Below are 21,696 nucleotides of genomic sequence, written 5' to 3' on the forward strand. Positions count from 1 at the left end.
GTCTTGGAACACTGGCAAAGGACTATAGTTAGCCATGCCCACAGTCCACCACTAAAAAGCAGATACTAACTAAAGAGATCTTCATACTAGCAACAAAGGCTTTCCACTATATTCAACTTCCAAACCTCAGCACAAAAATAAATAAATAAAGAAAGAAAGAAAGAAAGAAAGAAGAAGAAAAGGCAACAAAATGTGCCTCCCTCTAAAACCAGGAAAAAGACAAGGATGTCCACTATCACCACTCCTGTTCAATATAGAACTCAAAACATTAGCCACAGCAATCAAGCAAGAGAAAAAATATATGTATATATTTATTATTATACTCTAGTAAAAGAACTCACAAAGGTTCCTCTTGCTCATTCTGAGATGAAGACACATTTCATGTGCTTGTGTTGGCTTTTCTCTGGTAGAGAAAGTTTCCTTCACACTTTCTACACCAAATTATTAGGGTATACACCTCTGGTGGTGGCTGACAAAGCTTAGAACAAGATATTTTGTGTTTTGAATTCAATAAGTCTTCTAGAGGCAATCCAGATAGCCCACTTAGGTGGTAGATAGTAGACCTCTTCCCTGGCAAGTGAATATGGAGGCTCTTTTCAGATCAGAGATTGTTATGGCTTGAATGTCCCACCAAAGCCTCATGTGGTCATAGATGGGGGCTTTTGGAGGTGGCTGGATCTAGGGTGTATAATGATGATGCTGGGATCAAGGATGTAGTGCTGGGATTGATTCATAGTGTGATACTAGGATTAAGTCTGCCCTGTCTGGGTGTGAGTGCTACCCACCTGGATAGTATATAAGAGACAGAAACAGGGTCACTGCTTGTTGCTTGTTCCTTGCTGCTGTTGCTTCTTTGCTACTTCACTGCCTTCTGCTGGGTGTTTTTTTGGTCAGATATTGTTGTCTTTCACCAATGGATTCTGACCTATGCTCTCAGAGTTTGCTGGTCTTGTAGACCACGTGAGCAGCCAGGTCTCACTCCTCTCCCTTGTGTGTCTTAGGGCCCACACATTCCAAGGAGATTCTTTTGCTCTGCATACCTATACCATATTATATTTCTAATATACCATTTTTTACTAGATCGCAAATTGTATTGTCTATTGGGCATATTTGTGGTGCTGTCATTAAATATATTGAGTTACCTAGGAAAGAAATATCTGAAACAGAAATAAGTGGGGTTATTTTGTGAATAAATTATTAGGCTATAAATAATGTTGGCTAGCAACCGAAGAAAGAGTGTCTCCCACAAATAAAGTATCAATTGCAAGTGTAGCCAGGCAGGGATGGTTTTTGCTGCTTTAGGGCATAATGAATGATTTTGTTTTGCAATTGTTTCTAAAATATAAGCATTTTCAAATCAGTGTTGCAGTGTTTGGTCTCAGGAGAATAGAGGATTTCTAAAGATAGTTTCACTTTCCAAGTACAGATTGTTTGAAGAAGAACATAATGTACTACTTGCTGGGTTGGACCAGTTGTGCCTTTGGAGAAGAGCAGAGACTTGATGTTGATTTCCTAAAGTTAGAGATGCTGCCCTAATTTATTACTCGAGCTTGGTAAAATCACAGAAACTTTTTGTTCCTTTCTGTTTTTGTTTCTGTATTTCTTTGCACACACATCTGTTCACTTTGAACTTTGGGTAGACCAGGTCTTTTTCAGATCTCTACAAAATGCATTGCATTGGTGGAGACAGAAATCATTCTTTTAGGATGTTTTCACTTATCACTTAGGCCTCTGAGTCATAAAGTTTAGATGCTCTTTTTTCTTCACCTTTCAAAATGCTTGAGGCAAGTGGTAAGGAGCTGCAGTATCATTGCCCCGGTTCTAAGCTTGCTAGTTCCTCTTGGCAGAGGGAGAGTGTTTGCTCCTTTTCACTCTAGGAGCTGAGATGATTTGAGTAGCTCTATAGGGAGGGGACATGTCCAGGTGTGTATCCTGCAGCCGGGGGCAGGGCAGGAACATGGAGACATACAATCATATGTCAAGGACTTGAGAGGGATGTTTTGCCTTCTCTACTTGGATCCCCCAAAGAGGTCATAGGACAGTGATCCTTGACAAAAATAAGATATTAAAATTTCAATAGTTTCATGTTTAAAGTAGAAAAATACAAAATAACTTTATCTTTTTCTTTTTGTAATCTCCTACATGTAATGTCTTCTTCCTATGCCTCATGCTGGGGTGGAGGAATGGGGATAGAGGAGGGAGGTCGTTGGTATTTACTACTCTTCTGAGCACTATAGCAGACATTTAACAACAAGGTTTTATTTAATTTTTGCAATATCTTTTTAAAGTAGCCCCAATTATAATCCCTGTTGCATAGTGAGTAAACTGAGGCTTTAAGAATTGGTGTAATTTGCTCACTATCACAACTAGTAAGAAGCAGTAGCAGATTAAAACCATATCTGTGTCAATCCTGGATCTTGCTGTTTAATCCAGCATGTTTCTAAGTTTTCCTCCATTTTTTTTTTTTGGTAACCTGTTTCTCCAGTGACTTTTGCTCCCCTTACTCTGAGCACATCTTGGCTTCTTAAGAGATCAATATTCCTGCCTCTTCCATTGCCATAGGATTCCTGGCTTAGCTGCAGTTTCCCTGGCTTAGCTGATTGGCTAGCCAATCTACTAAACTCATTTTCATCAAAGCTCTTAATGATAGCTATGCATGTGATATTTTACTCTTCCAACATAAAGATGGCATTATATAATAATTCTCAGGTTCCATCAGACTCTAGATGTTGGGCTGATCCTGACAAACTATAATAACTGTATAGCTTAGGAAGCTCACAAAAAAGAGCAGGTATTTTCAGTGATGACTGCAGAGAGGTCTCCTGATCAAGAATAATGTGTCTTTCTGCACAGGGGACCATGAAATGATGTAAGGTGAGCTCTCTGATGTGAGCACACATACAAAAATCCTTTCTAAGCATGTACAGGGATATTTCCCCTAGTAAAGCTTCCTAATTAATTTCACTTGACACAGATAACATGTCATCCAACTGTATTTGGGTAGAACATTCCTTATGCTGGTCTATATGAGGCACAGGTTTTGTTTTATTATTTTACATTTTACTTTATTGGTACATTTTAGGTATACAATATAATGACATTCACCATTGGAAATTTGCACCTTTACATAATCTCTCTTGGTTCTTAATTTTTCCCCATTCCCCTGCCCTCCCTTCAACCCCTCCATCCCTCCCTATTTACAAAGACTTTGTTTCAATTTTTTTTAATTTTCTCATATTAATTCCATTCCCTTCTTTCCTTTCCCCACCCCTCCCACTTCCCATTCCCCACCCCTCCCACTTTCCCTTCCCCTTTGCCACTTTGCTTACTATTTCACATTATCTATTATACCTTTTAGTCCTTATTTACACTTTCAGTTTTTCACACTAGAGAAACTATTCAGTATTTACACATGTGTGTCCTATTTATTTCATTTAAGAGTATCACCTCTATGTGCACCCATTTAAGTATAAATGTCTCTAATTTCTCATTTTTGATGGCTGAGTAGTATTCCATTTTTTTAAGAAAACATATTTTCTATATCCAGTCTCCAGTTGATGGGCATTTGGGCTGTTTCCAAGATGTAGATACAAACTGTGCTGCTATGAACATGGGTGCATATATATCTCTGTGGTATGATTCTTTTAATTCTTTGGAGAAGGTGCCCAGCAGGGGAATAGTTGGGTCAAATGGGATTTCCAGTCCTAGTTCTTTGAGATATTGCCATACTGATTTCCACAGTGATTGCACAAGTCTACACTCCCACCAGCAGTGGAGCAGGGTTCTTCTTTCTCCATAGCCCCACCAGCATTTGTTGTTGGTTGATTTCATGATAGCAGCCATTCTTTGTTTGGTGAGGTGAAATCTCAGCATTGTTTGCATTTGCATCTCTCAAATGACCAGTGATGTTGAACATTTTTTCATATGTTTATTTGGTATTTCTACTTTGTCTGAGAAATGTCTGTTCATTTCAGATGCCCATTTTCATATTGGGTCTTTAAATTTGGGAGGTCTGATTTTTTAAAATTCTTTATAGATTCTAGATAGTAGACCTTGGTCTGAGAGACAGCTGGTGAAAATATTTTCCAACATTATGGGTTGTCTCTTCACACTGTTGGTGGTTTCTTTTGCTGTGCAGAAGCTTTTTAGTAAGAAGAGATCCCACTTGTTGATTGTTTGTGCTAGTTCACGGGGAACTGAGGTTTTGTTCATGAAATCATTTCCTACAGCATCTTCAAGCATTCTTTCTAAACTCTCTTCTAGCCAGTTTAGTGTTTCTGTTTTAATATTTAGATCTTTAATCCATTTCGATTTTACTTTCATGCATGGTGAGAAATATAGGTCTAGTTTTAGTCTTTGGCAAGTTGAAACCCAATTTTACCAGCATCACTTATTAAAGAGGCTATCTTTCCTCCAGTGAGGGTGTTTGACTCCTTTGTCAAAGATGAGGTGGCTGAATGTGTCTGGCATTGTTTCTGCATCTTATAATCTGTTCCACTGGTCCTCAGATCTGTTTGTCAGTACCGTGCTGTTTGTATCACAGTAGCTTTGTAGTATAGTTTCAAGTTGGAGGTTGTGATACTCCCTGCCATATCTCTGTTACCTAGAATTGCTTTTGCTATTCTGCATCTCTTCTTGTTACAAACGAATTTTTGGATGGTTTTCTCAAGGGTCATGAAGTATGCTGCTGGGATTTCAGTTGGTATTGCAGTGAATCTATATAGCAGTTTTGGAAGTATGGCCATTTTCACTACGTTGATCCTTCCTACCAAGGACCAAGGGATGTCTTTCCATTTTCTGATATCATCTTCAATCTCTCTTTATAGAGTGATGTAGTTTTCAGAGAAGAGGTCTTTGTTTGCTTCTGTTAAGTTGATTCCTAGGCATTTCAGTTTTTTGGATGCTATTGTGAAAGTTGTTTGACCTATTTCTGTCTTAGTGTGTCTGTTGTTAGTGTAGAGGAAAGCTATTGATTTTTGTGTGTTTACTTTGTATCTAGCTACCTTACTGAATTTGGTTATTAGGTCTAGAAGACTTGTGCTGGAGTTTTTGGGGTCTTCTATATAGAGTATCATGTCATCTGCAAACAATGATAATTTGAGTTCTTCATTTTCTGTCTTTATTCCTTTTATTTCTTTCTCTTGTCTAATTGCCATGGCTAATGTTTCCAAAACTATATTGAAAAGGAGTGGTGATAGTGCACATGCTTGTCTTGTTCCTGATTTTAGTGTGAAGGATTTCAGTTTTTGACCATTTAGTATGATATTGGCTGATGGTTTTTCATAGATGCCTTTTATCAGATTGAGGTAGAGACTGTCTATTCCAATTTTTTGTAGGGTTTTTATCGTAAATGCATGTTGGATTTTGTCAAATACTTTTTCTGCATCTATTGAGATGATCATATGGTTTTTGTCCTTGGCTCTATTGATATAGTGTATTACATTAATTGATTTGCATATATTGAACCATCCCTGCATCCCTGGGATGAATCCCACTTGATCAGGGTGTATGGTCTTCTTGATGACCTTCTTCATTCCATTTGCCAGCATCTTATTAAGGATTTTTGCATCTATGTTCATTAGTGAGATTGGCCTATAGTTTTCCTTTTTGGTTGGGTCTTTCTGTGCTTTGGAGATCAAGGTGATGCTTGCTTCCAGGAATGAATTTGGGAGTATTGCTTCCCTTCCAATTTCCTTGAAGAGTTTAAACAGTAGTGGCAGTAGTTCCTCTCTAAATGTCTTGTAGAATTCAGCAGTGAAGCCATCAGTGCCCGGGCTTTTCTTAGTTGATATGTTTTTAATTACGTTTTCAATTTCATTGATTGATATTGGGTTGTTCTGAATTTTTAGGTCTTCTTCGTTCAACTTTGGTAATTCATATGTATCTAGGAATCTGTCCATTTCTTCTGTGTTGTCCATCTTATTGTTGTATAGGTTCTGGAAGTAGGTATTGATGATCCTCTGGATTTCTGCTGGGTCTGTTGTAATTTCACCCTTTTCATTCCTAATTGCTTGGATTTGGGCCTTGTCTTTCCTTTTTCTGACAAGGTTGGCTAAGGGTTTGCCAATTTTGTTGATTCTTTCAAAGAAACAACTTCTGGCTTCATTGATTTTTTGTATCATTGTCTTAGTCTCCATTGCATTGATTTCTCCTCTGATCTTTATAATTTCCTCCTTTGTATGAGCTCTGGGCTTGTCCTATTCTTCTTTTTCTAGAAGCTTGAGGTGCAGCATCAGGTTGTTTAATTGGGCTCGTTCTGTTTTCCTAATAGGCACATTCAGTGCTATGAATTTCCCTTGTAAGACTGCTTTCATTGTGTCCCATAGATTCTGATATGTTGTATTGTCATTGTCATTTAATTGAGTGAACTGTCTGATTTCTTCTTTAATTTCCTCTGTGACCCATTGGTTATTCAGAAGTGTGTTGTTCAATTTCCATGTGTGTATGAAATTTTTTGAGTTTCTTTTGCTATGGATCTCCAATTTCATCACACTATGGTCTGATAATATACAGGGGATAACTTCAATTCCTTTGCACTTACTTAAATGTGTTCTATGAGTGAGTATGTGGTCTATTTTGGAGAATGACCTTGTGCAGTTGAAAAGAATGTGTATTATGATTTTGTGGGGTGGAACACTCTGTAAACATCTGTTAAGTTCATTTGTTCAAGAGTTTGAGTTCTAGTATTTCATTACTTGTTTTTTGTCTAGTTGATCTATGTATTTGTGATAGTGGGGTGTTGATGTCCCCACTACTATTGTATTAGTGTTTATATGCTTTTTTATGTCCTTTAGGATTTGTTTTATATAGTTGGGTGCACTGGTGTTTGGTGCATAGATATTTATGATTGTCATCTCTTCCTCTTGGATTGTTCCATTTATAAGTATGTAGTGTTCTTCTTTGTCTCTCTTAATCAGTGTTGGTTTGCAATCCACTTAATCTGCAAAGAGGATAGCTACTCCTGTTTCTTTTTGGTTCCTGTCTCATGGAGTGTTGTTTTCCACCCTTTAACTTTCAGTCTATGAGTTTCATTTTGAATTAAGTATGTTTGTATGTAGCATATTGTTGGATCTTGCTTCTTGACCCATTCTGCCAGTCTATTTCTTTTGCTTGGTGAATTGAGACCATTAACATTGATAGTTATAACTGATATGTATTGATTTATCATTGTCATGACTTTTTCTTTTTGTTGGATTCTCCCCCTTCATTGGATTTATTCTCCTGGGCTTTGTGGGGTTGTGATCTTTGTTGTCTTTTCCTAGGATTTTGTCTAAAATTTTTTGGAGTTCTAGTTTGGTGTTTATGAAGTCCCTAAGGTGCTCTTTGTCATGAAATTATCTTATTTTTCCATCAAATTTGAAAGATAGTTTTGCAGGGTACATCAATCTGGGTTTAAGGCTGTTTTCCTTCAGGGCTTGGAATATGTCACTCCAAGCTCTTCTTGCCTTGAGGGTTTGTGTTGAGAAGTCTGCTATGATTCTGTTGGGCTTTTCTTTGTATGTGATTTGTTTCTTTTCTCTAACTGCTTGTAGAACTTTGTTCTTCTGTTGGATTTCCAGAATCTTAACAATTATATGTCTATGTTTATATGATTTTTGATCAAGACTAGTTTGAGTCCTATATGCCTCACTTATCTGTATGTCAAGCTCTTTTCCCCTGCTTGAGAAGTTTTCTGCCATCACTTCTGTGAACAGTTTTTTAATGTCATCTACACTCTCTCCTGTTTCTTCATTGACTTTGATCAATATTGTGTTATTCTTCTTTGCATTGTCTAGCAGCTGCTGGATTGATTTCTCATGGTCCCTTACCATTTTAAAGCAATTTTTCTTTTCCTGGTTGGTAATTACAATCTTATCTTCTATATCTGAAATTCTGTCCTCACATTGGCTCATTTTGCTTTGTAAACTTTCAATGGAGTTTTTAATCTCCTGGAAATCTTTTTGCATCTGTTTTATGGATTCCATTTGTTTCCTATGTTGAGATTCCATCATGTTTCTCAGGTCCTCTATTTTTTTAATCTCTGTTCTCTGTAGATTTATTAATCATGTGTTGTACTGTGGGTAGAATCTCTGCTATTATGTGAGCGATTATTTCTGATTTCATTTTTTGAGATCTTCTTTTGTTGCTAGTTCAGCGAGTCCAGGTATTTGAGTATCAGTGTTTTCTATCTCATTTCCCTTTGGGGTTGGTGTAGGTGATCTGGAAGTCTGGTTCTGAGGCTTGTTTATTTGTCTTTTCATTTTGATGGTGGGGTGGTGGTGGTGCCACTGGTGCCCCGGAGGCTCACTTCCTCTGGGCTGGAAGCCTCCTACTCTGCACTGGAAGCAGTGGCATGTCGACCCAGAAGCCTCCTATGTGATGGGAGTGGTGGTAAGTTGGCCCCGAAGCCTCCTCCTCTGTGTGGGGAGCTATTTTTATGTATGTATGTATGTATGTATGTATGTATGTATGTATGTATGTATGTATTTTTGGTACTAGAGATTGATTTTTTAATTTTAATTTGTTTTAGTTTTTGCAGTACTGTGGATTTGATCTAGGACCTTCCCACTGAGCCATATATAGCCCTTTTTCTTTTCTTTTTTTTTGGTCAATTTTGAGATAGGCTTTTGCTAAGCCACTAATTTGCTCAGGCTGGTCTCTCTGAGGCCCAGGCTTTAAAAGAACCTGTCTCCCTTATTCACAAGAAGATTATTCTACTTTGTGTGATATGGAGTAAATATGAAAAGTATTCAGTGTTCAATTTCCTTTTTCTCAACTGTATTATCTGAGTGCAATATTTTGAATTTCATACTTTCTCTACTGTTATGGTTTGTGTCTAGATGTTCCCCCAAAGCCTCATGTGGTCATAGGTGAGGCTTTCCAGAGGTGACTGGATCTAAAGTGTGTGATGCTGGGATTAAGGGTGTGTGACTTTTAAATTAGTCCATTGATTGGTTTGACATAGTTCTGGGTGTGGATAATGGGAAGGCCCACCCTGGTTGTGAGTGCTACCTGCCCTAAGGGTTTATAGCCTGGATAGAATATAAGAGACAGAAAGAGAGCTGCTGCCATCTCTTGCTGCCTGCTGCTTCACTACTTTTGTTGCTTGCTGCCTTGCTGCCTGACATGAACTTTATCTGTCATGCTCCCCTGTATTGGAGCCAGCCAATTATGAGCTGAAACCTCTACAAACTGTGAGCTACAATAAGCCTTTCCTCCTTTAACTTGTGGGTGTCAGGTATTTTGTCTCAGCAACTAGAAAAGTAACTAAGACATCTACCAAAAAAAGAAAAATGTCTCTAGCCTCTTTGTCTAAAAGATAGGTTTTGGTGAAAAGAAAGAGAATGTCTCTCCCATTTATTCTACTTTCCTTCCATACTGCATATAAGAAATTCTAAATTTAAGAGAGCATTTCCTAAACTAGGGCCAGTTACCTAGCCCTACAGCAGAGGAACAAGGTCAGAAAGAACCTCAATATGAAGAAAAGCCTCTTACCTAGCGTCCTATGATCAACTTTCATCTTCCCTTAATCCAGTAGCTCTCAAACATGGATGTAAAGAAGAATCTCCAGGAGGGTCTGTTAATATATATATATATATATTTTGGATCACATCCTATTGTGCTATTTCTCTCCTGGGAAAAAAGAATATTAGTGTTTATGTTCATATCTGTCACCACATGGGAATCAGGCCAGAGCTGGGGGACCTCACTGTAGATGAAGAGAACATAAGAAAACACAAAGCAGGCATGGGACCCATTGATTTTGCTTTGACTTTCAGCAAGTATTGGTTTATCTGCTTGAGTCATTACTTTATAGTACTTTTAAATGAAGATTTCTTTTTTTTTTAGTGATGTTGGGTCCCCCTCCCCTCCCAAGAAAAATGCAGTGAAATAAAAAAAAGTGATGTTGCCACCCATGGAGCTTTAGAGATCAACAGGCCTTCTGTTTGTACTCCTTTCCTTTAACAGGCACTCTTTGGTTCAACAATGGTTTGAAGCCTAGGCAGATAAAGTGACCCTAAAACAGTTGAGTTAATATATGACTATTATACCAGAGAAGTTGCTGGAAAGCAGTCCTATTTTCCAGCACTTGGCTCAGTTTGGGAAAGATGAGCCTCATATAGGCCTCATCCAGGGAAAATGCAGATCTGAATGTGGGCCAGAGGCTGTGGACTGGAAATAGTGCAACACAAAAAGGAGTACGTGGCTTTACCCCAGCCTTAACACAAGCTTGCTTCTGGAAGGGGATCACTATTTTAGTCCTTTCGGAAACAAATTCTGGTTCTAGTTGTGAGCTGTAATTGTATCTATGAAGGCAATAGACACTCACACAAAACTCCAGGGAGCACTGCTCAAATTAAAATTGACCCAAATGGCACCCCCAGAAAGAATGTGATGATCAGGAGATGATGTGTCCAGGTTTGTGACCTGAGCATGGTTATTGGTAGTGCCCCTTTTCACTCTCTCTTTTGCTCAGATATTCATGTACTTTTTATCTATCTATCTATCTATCTATCTATTTATTTTGGTGCTGGGAATTGAATCCAGGGCTTTGTCCATGCTAAGCATGAATTGAGCCTCTGAGCTATATCCTCTCATCCCTACCATAATCATCAATAACTTCCCTTTTCTCTCAGAAGCACTCTGGACAGTAAGGTATATTGTCATATTATTGACAATGCATGCTTGGCTCTCTCCCAGGAGCTTTTCTCTGGACCTCCCTTTTGAAGTGTCTGCTGCAGCACCACCCAATAGAATGCTCTGGAGTGATAGACATGCTCTGTATCTGTGCTGTCTTACATGGTTGTTACTAGCTCCACATGACTATTAAGCACTTTGAAATATCGTTTGTGTCTGCTCTTTAAAAAAATGTCTGAAAAATGTGACTAGTGCTGCTATTTAAAAAAAGGCTTAGAAATGTGACTGTGGAACAAATGTTAGATTTTATTTAACTTTAAATTAATTTCATATTAAATGTTTGCAGCCACATAGTGCCAATGGCCATCAATGGACAAGTGTACTCCACAGTTTCCCCGTTTAAGAAGACTTCTCTCTTGTCAAACTTGGCAGCTCAGTGGATCATCTTCCCAGTAATCCACAGAAACAAGCATGCAGACCCTGCCACATTAAGAATTGTAGTTTTGCCAATCAGTGTAAACCAGAGGGCATAGCAGAAATGCCAACTTTGGGACAGGAGAAGACAGGAAGGAACAGAGATGGAACAGCCATTGCAATGCTCTGGTATTAGGAGTATGGAAAAACATTGTCTTGTTTCATGCAATCTGATAGGGACGATGCAATGTATTTTTGAAGACTTTTGCAATACATTTACTTGGAAAAAAATTTTTTTTCAGGGAAAATTACTATTGTCTCCCTTTCCGCCACCTCAAAAAAAAAAAGTTAAGAGCAAGAATGTAAAGACAGTAGAGAAGAGTATTCCACTGGTGGGTGGGAACAGAGAATAAACAGACTTACTATTTCTATTATGTTACAAATTGGTCATTGACAGACCCCGTAGATGATGGCAGGCCCGCAAGATTCTAAGGGAGCTGAAAACTTCCTATTACCTAAGGATATTGCAGCTGTCTTAGTGTGTGTGAGTACACCATGGTGTTCATACAATGACTAACTCATGACTCTTCTTCAGACTGTCTCTGTGTCTCTGTGTTGTATTTTGGCTTGTCTGGATTCAGTTGGAAGTCATTGCCAGCTGAAGTTGGAGGAAAATGCTTCACTAGTGTGATAATTCTACATGTGAGAAGGTGGGAGCAGAGAGCTCAAATGAACTCTATTTTCTCCATGGCTCTGATTCTTCTGAGCAAACCAAAATTGCTCAATTGAGGGGCAGAGAGGGGAGAAGGGACAATTTTGTTACCTGAAAGTTTTATTTTATTTTTTTAATTGACTAACATACTAAAATTGATGGATGGATGGGTATACAAAATGTGGTACAAATTATTCAGTCTTAAAAGGAAAAAAATTCCAATACCTGCAACAGTATGGATAAAACTTGAGGATCTCATAGTAAGTTAAATAATTCAGTCACAAAAGGACAAATTCTTTATGATTACATTCGTGAGGAACCTGAAGTAGTCAAATTCATAAAAAGAGAATGTAGAGTGGGTGTTATCAGACACTGGGGGAAAGGGGAAAATAAGTTCTTACTGAGTATAGAGTTTCAGTTTAAAAAGATGAAAAATTCTGGAGGTTGATTGCACAAAAATGTAAATATATTTAATACTAAACTTAAAAATAGTTAAGATGGATAAATACCTTGTGTATGTTTTTAGCACAATAAAATATTAAGAGATGTGATAGTTTTGAAATGTTTTTGCTTCTCAAATTTAGTTGGTTTATTAGAGAATTTGAGATTTTTTTCCTGTTTTTGGTTTGGTTTTAATTGCTGTGTTTTGTATGGCATGTCAGACAAGTACTATCCCACTTAGCTATATCCTCAGCCGTGGATAGTTTTTTTTTAACTTTCCAGTGAGCTGATACCATTAACTCTTTTTCTTTTGCCAAAGATTTTGCTATGAAAAAAAGAGGTTTGTAGGGGGGAGGTTGGGAGTGTGAAAGGAGTTGTCATTCTTGTTTTTCTTAGTCATAAACCCATCCAACTTTAGGGTAAGGAAAAAAAAAACATTTGTTGAGCACCTACTTTCTGTCTGGCACTGTGACTCGCTCTTTTACAAATGTTACCTCATTTAATATTTATTATAGCGTTTAACTCAGTTTATAAATAAGTACAACTGAGGGTCAAGAGAGGTTCGACTATTTGCCCAAATCACATAAGTGTTGCTGCTAGTAAGAATGAAAACAATTAGAGAATTTGACATTTATTGAGTGTCTACTTGCACCAGGAATGACTGCAAGGGCCTTTCATTTTGCTTATTTAGGCCACATTAGAGGATTGCCTGATCTTCAGATTGCATTGTCACATTTGTAGATAATGTGTGGCTTGAAACTTGGAGAGGTTCACTGACATGCATTATCAGAGGCTATCTCAGGGCTATTTCTAATTTATGTGCTTTGCTATTACAACTTGGGGAAAAGAAGTATAAGCTCCATGTAGCTGGGAAACATATTTTTAAAAAATTAAATGTAGCTCTTTCAATGGAAACATTTAGTGAACTTTGAACTTATTTTATACATTGACAATTCTCTTTGACATGCTTTCTATCAGACTCGTTTCCACTAAGAATAAAGGGGGAAATTATCACCATTCAGGATATAATTTCAACTTCCAAATGGTACATTCCATTTAACTTCACAAGTAGGCTGAATTTTTTGGGTTAAGGTGGTAGAACGGTGTGAGGAATCAGAAATTATTCTGACTTATATTAGAAGCCATTTTTTAAAATGATTATAATGGACTTGTCTGACTTGGGGGAAGCCACATGACACAGGCCTGCCTGGAGTTTTTGTTTAGTATGGAGAATTTTCTAGGATTCACATCCTGTCTGGTGATTAATGCTTTTCAGTTTTTAGTAAATTCCATCAACTTTCAGACTATGACCATGATTTCACATGAGCTAGTTTGCTCATTTTCTTTGCTTTTTTAAAATAATCTTTTCTGCTTCTCTTAGGTTCAGGATGGTAACAATGTGCTTGAATTTTATGATGCTTTCCTGGTATCAGAGCCAAACATACAATGTAGAGAGATTTCAATTTTTTTCTTTCCAGTCTCTGAAGAAAATTTCAGATTTGGAATCTGTGCATGACACGTCACTAAAGAATTAAACAGAAGAGTTGGAAACTTGAAGAAAAAAATGTCTGTTTCCTCCCTCGGGTTTAATTTTGTCTGTAGTGTTAATAAAAGGGGGGGAATTAAGAGGAGACAACTCACCCCATTTCTATCAAGTAAGAATGTCAACTGGTTTTACAACATAGGTTGTAACGTGAATTACACCAATGTTATTTATTTGCTTTCTAGCATGGAAAAACGTATCTGTCTGCTACTAAGGTGATTATATACAGTATTTTGGTGGTGATGTCGCTCTGAAATATTGTATTTTCTGTACTTTGAAACATATCATTCCCCTTCTTTCATAGAAATAGAAAAGCTTGTGCGCATGCTCACAGACACACTTACAATTTGTTTTGTTAGTTAGCCCCTCCCCTCTCCTTCAACACACCAAAAGGATATATAGACATTAAAATACTATCCATACAATTCAACAACTTTTGCTATGGGTTCTATCAATATTTATTACCAAAGGGCCCCTGGAGCTTCTTGTAAGACTGCTCGGGACTCTTGTCAAAAACCTTTGTAGCTGAAGGGAGGGCAGGGGAATGGGGAGAAAATAAGAACTAAGATACATCATGTAAAGGTACAAGATCTCAATGATGAATGTAACTGTATTGTATACCTAAAATGTACCAATAAACTAAATGGAAAAAAAAACCCTTTGTGTTCTGACTCAAATTTCAACACTATTCAATTTCCTGACCATGGAAAAGGATTTCCGCTAAATTTCTCCTCCATCAACCCAAGACTATAGTGAATACACATTTCTTCCTTACTACCTCTAACCCCAAGGACCTCCTGGTATCTGTGAGGATTCAGGGATGTTTGTAAGATAGCTTGAACATAGGATTATCTCTTGTAAGAGTGAAGTTCAGATCTTTTGGTTTTTCTGCTCTACTTAAGTATCCTTGGATCAAAGTGTGGATTTGACCTCTCAGAGACACGTTTCTATCCTGAAATATGGCTCTTGAATCAGAAACACTACTTCTGTATTTGTCAGAAGTCAAATGTTGCTGTACTTTTTTCAGTTTTAATACTACTCATTCTATCTTGCATCTATATTTCTGTTACCTTGATGTATTAGTCAGTTTTTTTATCACTACAGCAAAGACTTGAAAGAATTAACTTATAAAGGAAAAAGGTTTATTTTGGCTCACAATTTTGGAGGTTCAGTCCATGATTGGTTGGTCCTGATACTCTCAGTCCTGTGAAGAGAAAGCATATCATGGAGGGAATTTATGGTAGGACAAAACTCACCCCATGGCCAGGAAGTAAAGAAGAGGAAGAAGAAGGGATGGCAACCATAATCTTTTCAAGGTCATGGCCCCTAAGGACCTAAAGACCTAAAGAAATCCCGCATGGCATCACCTTCCAGTAGCATCTTCCACCATCACCTTCTGCCAGCACCAGGCTGGAGAGCAAGCAGTTACATGGACCTTTAGGGGACACTTGAAATCCAAGATAGAGCACTTGACATTCAGGGTAATATCTGAAATAAGACAAGAGATTCGCTCTTCTAATTCTTTATTCAGTACTGGCTCCTGGCCCTGTATCAGTGGTGGGGGAAGAGACTGATCCTTAAAGTCCTTCTTGTGAAAGAAAAGAAATGATTAAAAATAAAGATAATTCCTCCAAAACAGAGCATCTGATTGCTTTGATCTCTCTTCTGGGTTGTTTTTTTTCTTTTGAATAAGGACAAGCTATGGTGAGCTCCATAAGCATAAAAGAATAGAAGGAGAAGAAACACAGCCAGAGTGAGAAGTAACAGTTTAAGGCAGAGGCCCTAGATCATAGCTTCCATGTGGGGTAAACTAAACTTCATGGACACCTAGAGGGTCAGAGTCAACCTTTCCATAGTTTATGACAATAGTCTCTTATTTACTGGTGTCCTTAATTCCAATCTTGCCTTTGTCCTTTGAATAATATGTATGGCATTACAGCCATTCTGCTGTTAATTCCCGCAGTGAACTGTTCTTGCCTGGTTCTGCAGACTATTTTGTTTTTTTCCTTACTCACTGCTCTCTAGTCACATTAACTGGCTTCAATTTTCTTGCATTTGCCAAGTTCTGTCTTGCCAGCAGATTGTTGATCACGTTGTTTTTCTTGCTTGGAAAGCTTTGTCCATTTGACTCCCACTAATTCTTCAGGTCTTAGCTTAATGTCACTGTCTTGGAAAAGCCTTTGCTTTTATCTATTTCACAATATTTTGTTCTTTTCATGGTAGTTATCATAACTAGTAATTATATGCTCACTGGGGCATATGGCTAATATCTGTCTTCATCACTAGATAGTAAGATTTGTAAAGGGAGAAAGATGTTTGTTTTGCTTTCCACTGAACTTTCAGTGACTGGCATGTAGTTGGCACCCCATACTTTGTGAGTGTGTAGCTTGGGATCAAGATCAAGATGAACAGCTCAGGCTTAGATCACATATAGCACAGAATCAAATAAGAAGATAAAACCACGCAAGTTGTTGAACACCAAGGAGATCCAATTTTTTAGAAGCACGTTTATATATCAAAGACCTGGCAGATAGGGCAAGAGTAGGAAGTCTACATACTCTAAACACAGAGGAAGAATCCAGATAAAAATACTTGGGAAAGTTCATAGTGCCAGACAGGGTTTGAACCTTAGCAAAATAGTAGGTAGTAAACACATAGCACCAGCAGCAAGACCACAAGACAAAAGCAATGTCCTGCCTCTGCAAGCATTTGGATCTCATTGCAATGATTCAACTTACAAGGCCTCACTACAGGTTTCCTATAACAGTTGTCAGCTCTGATGTTGCCTTTGCCTCACTGAGTACTTGAACATCTACATTTGATTAGCCATCCTAGCTGCAGATGCTCACTCTGTGCATTCTCTCATCTCAGCCAGAACATGCTGTGCAAAAGCTGTATGGCAGGTTTTGGTATTCACTATAGAGTTTGTAATTATGACAGCTCCCTTCTGTTCTCAAAGGCATTTAGATCAGGTGATAGAACGTTCTCATCCATTTTATACGAGGTGTGCTGGATTAAAAGATCCCGGGGCTGAAAATCCCATAGAAGTAACAAAGAGGGAAAAAAATCATTCAAGGTTGCTTTCACAAAATGGCTTTTGCTTTGTAAGGGCTACTCATCCTTATCAGGGAAAAGAGAGGCACAAAGGGATGGGCTGGCCTCTTACTGAGATTATGCAACAAAGGGTATGTGAATAGGACATTGTAGACCGTTTTCAAATAATTTTCCTCTTTAAGTAAACTTATCAACTTTGAATGAATGGATTATCATTATTATTGTTGATCAAGCTTTTCTCCTCAAGGATTTTTCTCATGTTGGAAAAGACACAAAAACTAAGACGAAGTCAGCCCAGTTTTCCCTCTCAATCCATTCTTCTTAATTTAGCATGTATTTCAAGTTTACTGAAGAGTTAGAAAGCTTTTCTTTTCCTGACATCCATGAGCCTAGGTAAAGTGTATCCCACATCCCATGGTTCTACTTTCCTTCACTGGGACACATTCTGGGGAAGCAATGTTCACTGTAAAAAAGAAAAAAAATCCACAGGTCATGAAATAGGATTGACTTTCCCAATGCAATGGTCAGATTCCCATTACTGTGGCAAAATATAGGAGATAAATCAACTAAAAGCAGAAAAGGTTTATTTTGGCTTATGTTTCAGAGGTTTAAGTCCATGGTCACTTGAGTCTTGTTTTAGGGCCTGTGGAGTGGTAGAACATCATGGTACAGAGCATGTGGTGGGTCAAAGTCACTGGGAAGCAGTAAAAGAGAAATAGGGAAGGACTGAGGTCCCAGATCCCCTCTAAGGGCATGCTTCTAGTGATCTAACTTCTCCTGGCAGGTTTTACCTCCTAAAGATTCTACAATCTCCTAGTAGTGTTACAGGCTGACAACCAAGCTTTTAGCACACAGGTCTTTTGGGGACATTTAAGATCCAAACCAATACACCCAGGAATGATTTTTTATGAGTGCTCTTCTATGACAAAACCAGAGGTAAAAAGAGCAGCTGTTAAATTTTGGCCCTTAGTGAGCTGAAAGTTATAAGGGTTGGATGGAAGTCGGGAAACAGCCAGGGTGACCCAGCTGAGTTGCATATATCCCATCCACAGTATAAGAAGCACTTGTGGAACTGTGAGTGCTGATTCTAAGTGCTTCTTACTACAGTTTGGCTTGGCATGGCCATGTATCTTGGCAGGGGAGCACCCAAAGCTTAATGCAAGTGGCATCCCACAAAAGCAGGTCTGACTGAAGTGGGTGATGGGAGGGCATATATTTGAAAAAAAGGTAAAGGTGATACAATGCTGTGAGTAATGCTGCCTGTCAGAATTATAGTTGGTAAGGCATAGGGAAGAGGATGAAAGAAACTATTTCATTACATGCTAAACCCAAAAAGAAGGAAGACACCCTGCCATCACTTCTGAAAACAATGCATGCTATTTGCTTACTGCGGGTTCACTAGTGTATCAGTCAGTTTTCCCATCACTAATACCCAACACCCACAGTTTAAAGGAGGAGAAGTTTAATTTGCTAAGTTTCACTCCAAGATCAGCTGACTCCAAGGCAGAGGGTGTGGTGGAGCAAAGCTGCTCAGTTCATGGCAGCCAGGAAGCAGAGCAGAGAAAGAGAGCCAGAGAGGAAGAGGCCTGGGACCAGCCATAGACCCTCACGGCCACACTGTGACCCACCCAGACACACCTAGAAGTGAACTTCAACAATTCCCTGGCTGAACCCCAGATCCAATCAAGTTGAAACTCTAACCACCCCATCAGGCTATTACATTGTGTGGTTATAGAATGCTTCTTAATGAAAAGCTTCCTGAGGAAATGGATACCTTCTTATTTTATAATTTAACACATGGCTTTTCAGCTACTTCTGCAAACAGCCCAGCATTAGGGATGAAGCAGTCATTGTCAGCAATTCAGCTTATCAGAAGAAAATGACATAGCGGGGGAGTAACCAAGGAAATAAGCAGAAGCCCATTTGAAGCTCTTTGTTGAAAGGCAGAAATATCTTTCTTTTCCCTCTTACAAAAAGAACTCCCTCATACACTTTTTCTCTGCCTGAAAGGGATCCCTTCCCTAAAATTTGCCAGGAATTTTCAGCATTCTTTCACCCAAACATTATTTATTTATTTAAAAAAACCCCTGCCTATAAAATGGCAACTGAACACACAGAGCAAGGAACTAGTTGGAAATGATAGTTCTTGCCAATTCTGAGCACCCAGTCTAGACTACTTGAGTTGAGGCTGAGTGTTCATAAACCACTTCTTTGTTAGACTCTAAGTGGGAGAGGAGATTTCTTAACCAAGACCTCCTCATGGAAAACACTGTTTCTGTAACAGCTTGAAGTCAAATTGGAAATAGTCAGCAAGAATTCCACTGGTCGTATTCAGTTGTCTGGAGATTATGAAGAAAGAAAAGAATCCCTCACCCTCACCACCTCCAAAATGCAGGGAAGGGGCCAGATTCTGAAGTGCATTCTCCACTTCAGTCCATTTGGAAGTGTTCATAGGAGCAGATGGTATGAATTGTAGCTGAGGTTGCCTTTGTGGTTAAAAGCCTGAGGAAGCACTGTTTGTTTTGTTTTGTTTTTTCCAATTATCAGAGCTACTGATCAAATAGCCAAAGACAGAGATTGGAGGCTGAGAGGAGCTGCAGGTCTCCACAGATCTTGCTCATGTGCTTATAAAATGATAGACCTTCATGTGTTTTATTTTGTAATGGCAATTATTTGTGATGAAATAGTCCCACTAGGACTTTCTTAGAACCATTTGAAGTAAAATCCTTAGGAGGCCATAGTTATAGGCATTATTCAATCACAAGGGAGTTCTTGAAGCCAACTGTCTTCAAGGTGGTTGTGGGAAACATCAGCTGGAAATGAAGGTAAATTCTCGACAAGAGCTGTCTAACTCCATATGAAAACTCTTTACCCGCATTCCTTGTGGAGATCCAACATCTATCCCTATCTAGGGGAATGAGTTAGTGAAGGAGTACTAAGTCACCACATTTAGAGATGTCTGGGGATTTTGTGCATGCTACTTGCGGAGCTGGTTTTATTATCCTCATCAATAGCAAATTGATAATAGATGGCCAAGACCCTCCAAGTGGCAGAGGACAAGGCTAAGCTTATGCTGGGGCACCCGGCACCCTTATTGGTGCAAGGTTGGTGCTCAAATAATATTAGGTGAATCAAAATACAAGGAGAGAAGGGGACAGGGAAAGAACCCAAGTATGTACTCCGAAACTCATTGGACTTTCTTGATTTTATGAGTTATAACTTTAAGGAGTCAAAGAAGTGGGCAGGAACTTTAAAATATTTTTAAAAACCTTATTCAGCCTCCATTAATATTTTGAATTTATCCAGAAAAAATTTTTTATATTTAATTTGTGAAATACCTAGGGTTTTAATATCTACTATCTTTCTTCATTTATTCTTTTGTGTCTAGCCAGCCACCATCACCCCAGTGGCTCTCAACTTTGGGAGATAAAGACAGTCGATTCTTAGAATGAAGAGATCAGAGTAAAAGATTTGAGAAGTCCCTTTGGGTACCACTACGTGCTCTCATCTTTCATATCCTCTCATCCGTCAGTCCTTACTTGTGATGAAACCGGAGTGTAACCTATTGTACCAATGGAGCACCATGTCCGGGGCAGTTATAGAAATCCTCTGGACTTCTCAAGGACAATCAAGAACTGTATCAAGCTGGGGACATGAGTGAAATACGAGGGATAGGGTCAGGGACATGACTGAGCATGGAGGGAGAGTTTAATCTTTTATACCATATTGATTTTATGTGACTATTACTGTCCACTATTACTTTTCAAATACTTTGTAGTACTTGGATTATAAAGTTCAAGATATGACATTTTTTAGTATGGACTTTTAATGACTTTGTGTCTGTGAAACACTCTCTATTCTTAGAGATGAGATATATCTATTCTGTAAGAGATTATCAGGTCTCCTTTTTTGAAAGGGGAGAGCTAGGGAACTCAGTGCATAAATACTAAACTGTGCATTGACACCTTTTCTGGCCCTCGCTGTTAGAAGTGGGCTGGAGAGGAATGCCTGCCCAGAATGAGGCTGGTAGGTTAGCATTTCACGAAAAGCTTGCTATAGACATTATTCTGGGAGACAAGAATATTACATTCTACCACTTCCTTTCATCATCACAGCAGGATGAAAAACGAGACACCCCAGAATTCATCTGAGGTAAAGAGAGAAAAAAATTAAGCCACTCTTTAAAAAGCAATATTGTGAAGAAATAGGACACTAATCTTGGTTTCCTCCCTTTGATTTGCTAACAGTCTAGATCAAGTTCGTAACTTTGAAGAGTCTCTGATTCTGATCATTTGAAGAGGATCTCAAGCCTGAGCAATGAGCCATATGCCATAAAAGGCTGCCGTGATCGCTCTGGTTTTATCTTTTGCTGTCTGAGTGCTCAGGCACACTGACATTTTCTAGGACCCGTAGGTGTCCCTTTCTCCCCATTGTCCTTGCTATGTCAAATGCTCATGCCTCACTTGCTTCCTGGTTAATTCTACCTCATTCTGTGGTCTCTGGAAAGCCTTTCCTAACCCCCAACTCTAGGCTCAAAGTACTGTCATCACCCAGTGCCCAGCCCACTGGCTTGGCGAGGCTTGCTACTTGTCCATGTCCCATAACTGACTATGGGAAAATTATATTTGTCTGTGCCTCAATGTCCTTCTCTGTAAAATGGGACCATTGGGTGTACTGACCACAGGGTGTGTGAAGATTAACTGAGTTAATGTATATCCAGCATTAGGAGAATCTCTGGCAAATACAAGTGCTTAACTATTGTCAGCTATTGTTTTTATACTTGAAGGCAGGGCCCATATTTGTCATTCTTATAACTTACACCCTGTCTCAGAGAAGATGCAGAATAAACTGACCAAATGGATTTATTAAATACTTAAGAGATGCTCAAGAACTCTGAGGGTTGAGCCATGGCCTC

The 21,696-nt window shown here is 38.7% G+C and overlaps 1 pseudogene; it reads left to right on the forward strand.

Annotated features, from left to right (window-relative positions):
• Nucleotides 1-21,696, forward strand: part of LOC110345417 (transcription elongation factor A protein-like 9) — a 47,530-nt pseudogene that overhangs the window by 5,393 nt on the left and 20,441 nt on the right.

Source organism: Heterocephalus glaber, unplaced genomic scaffold, assembly GCF_053883595.1.
Source record: "Heterocephalus glaber isolate CG9 unplaced genomic scaffold, H.glaber_assembly_v1.0 deba00001481, whole genome shotgun sequence".
In the NCBI taxonomy this organism is placed as follows: Eukaryota; Metazoa; Chordata; class Mammalia; order Rodentia; family Bathyergidae; genus Heterocephalus; species Heterocephalus glaber.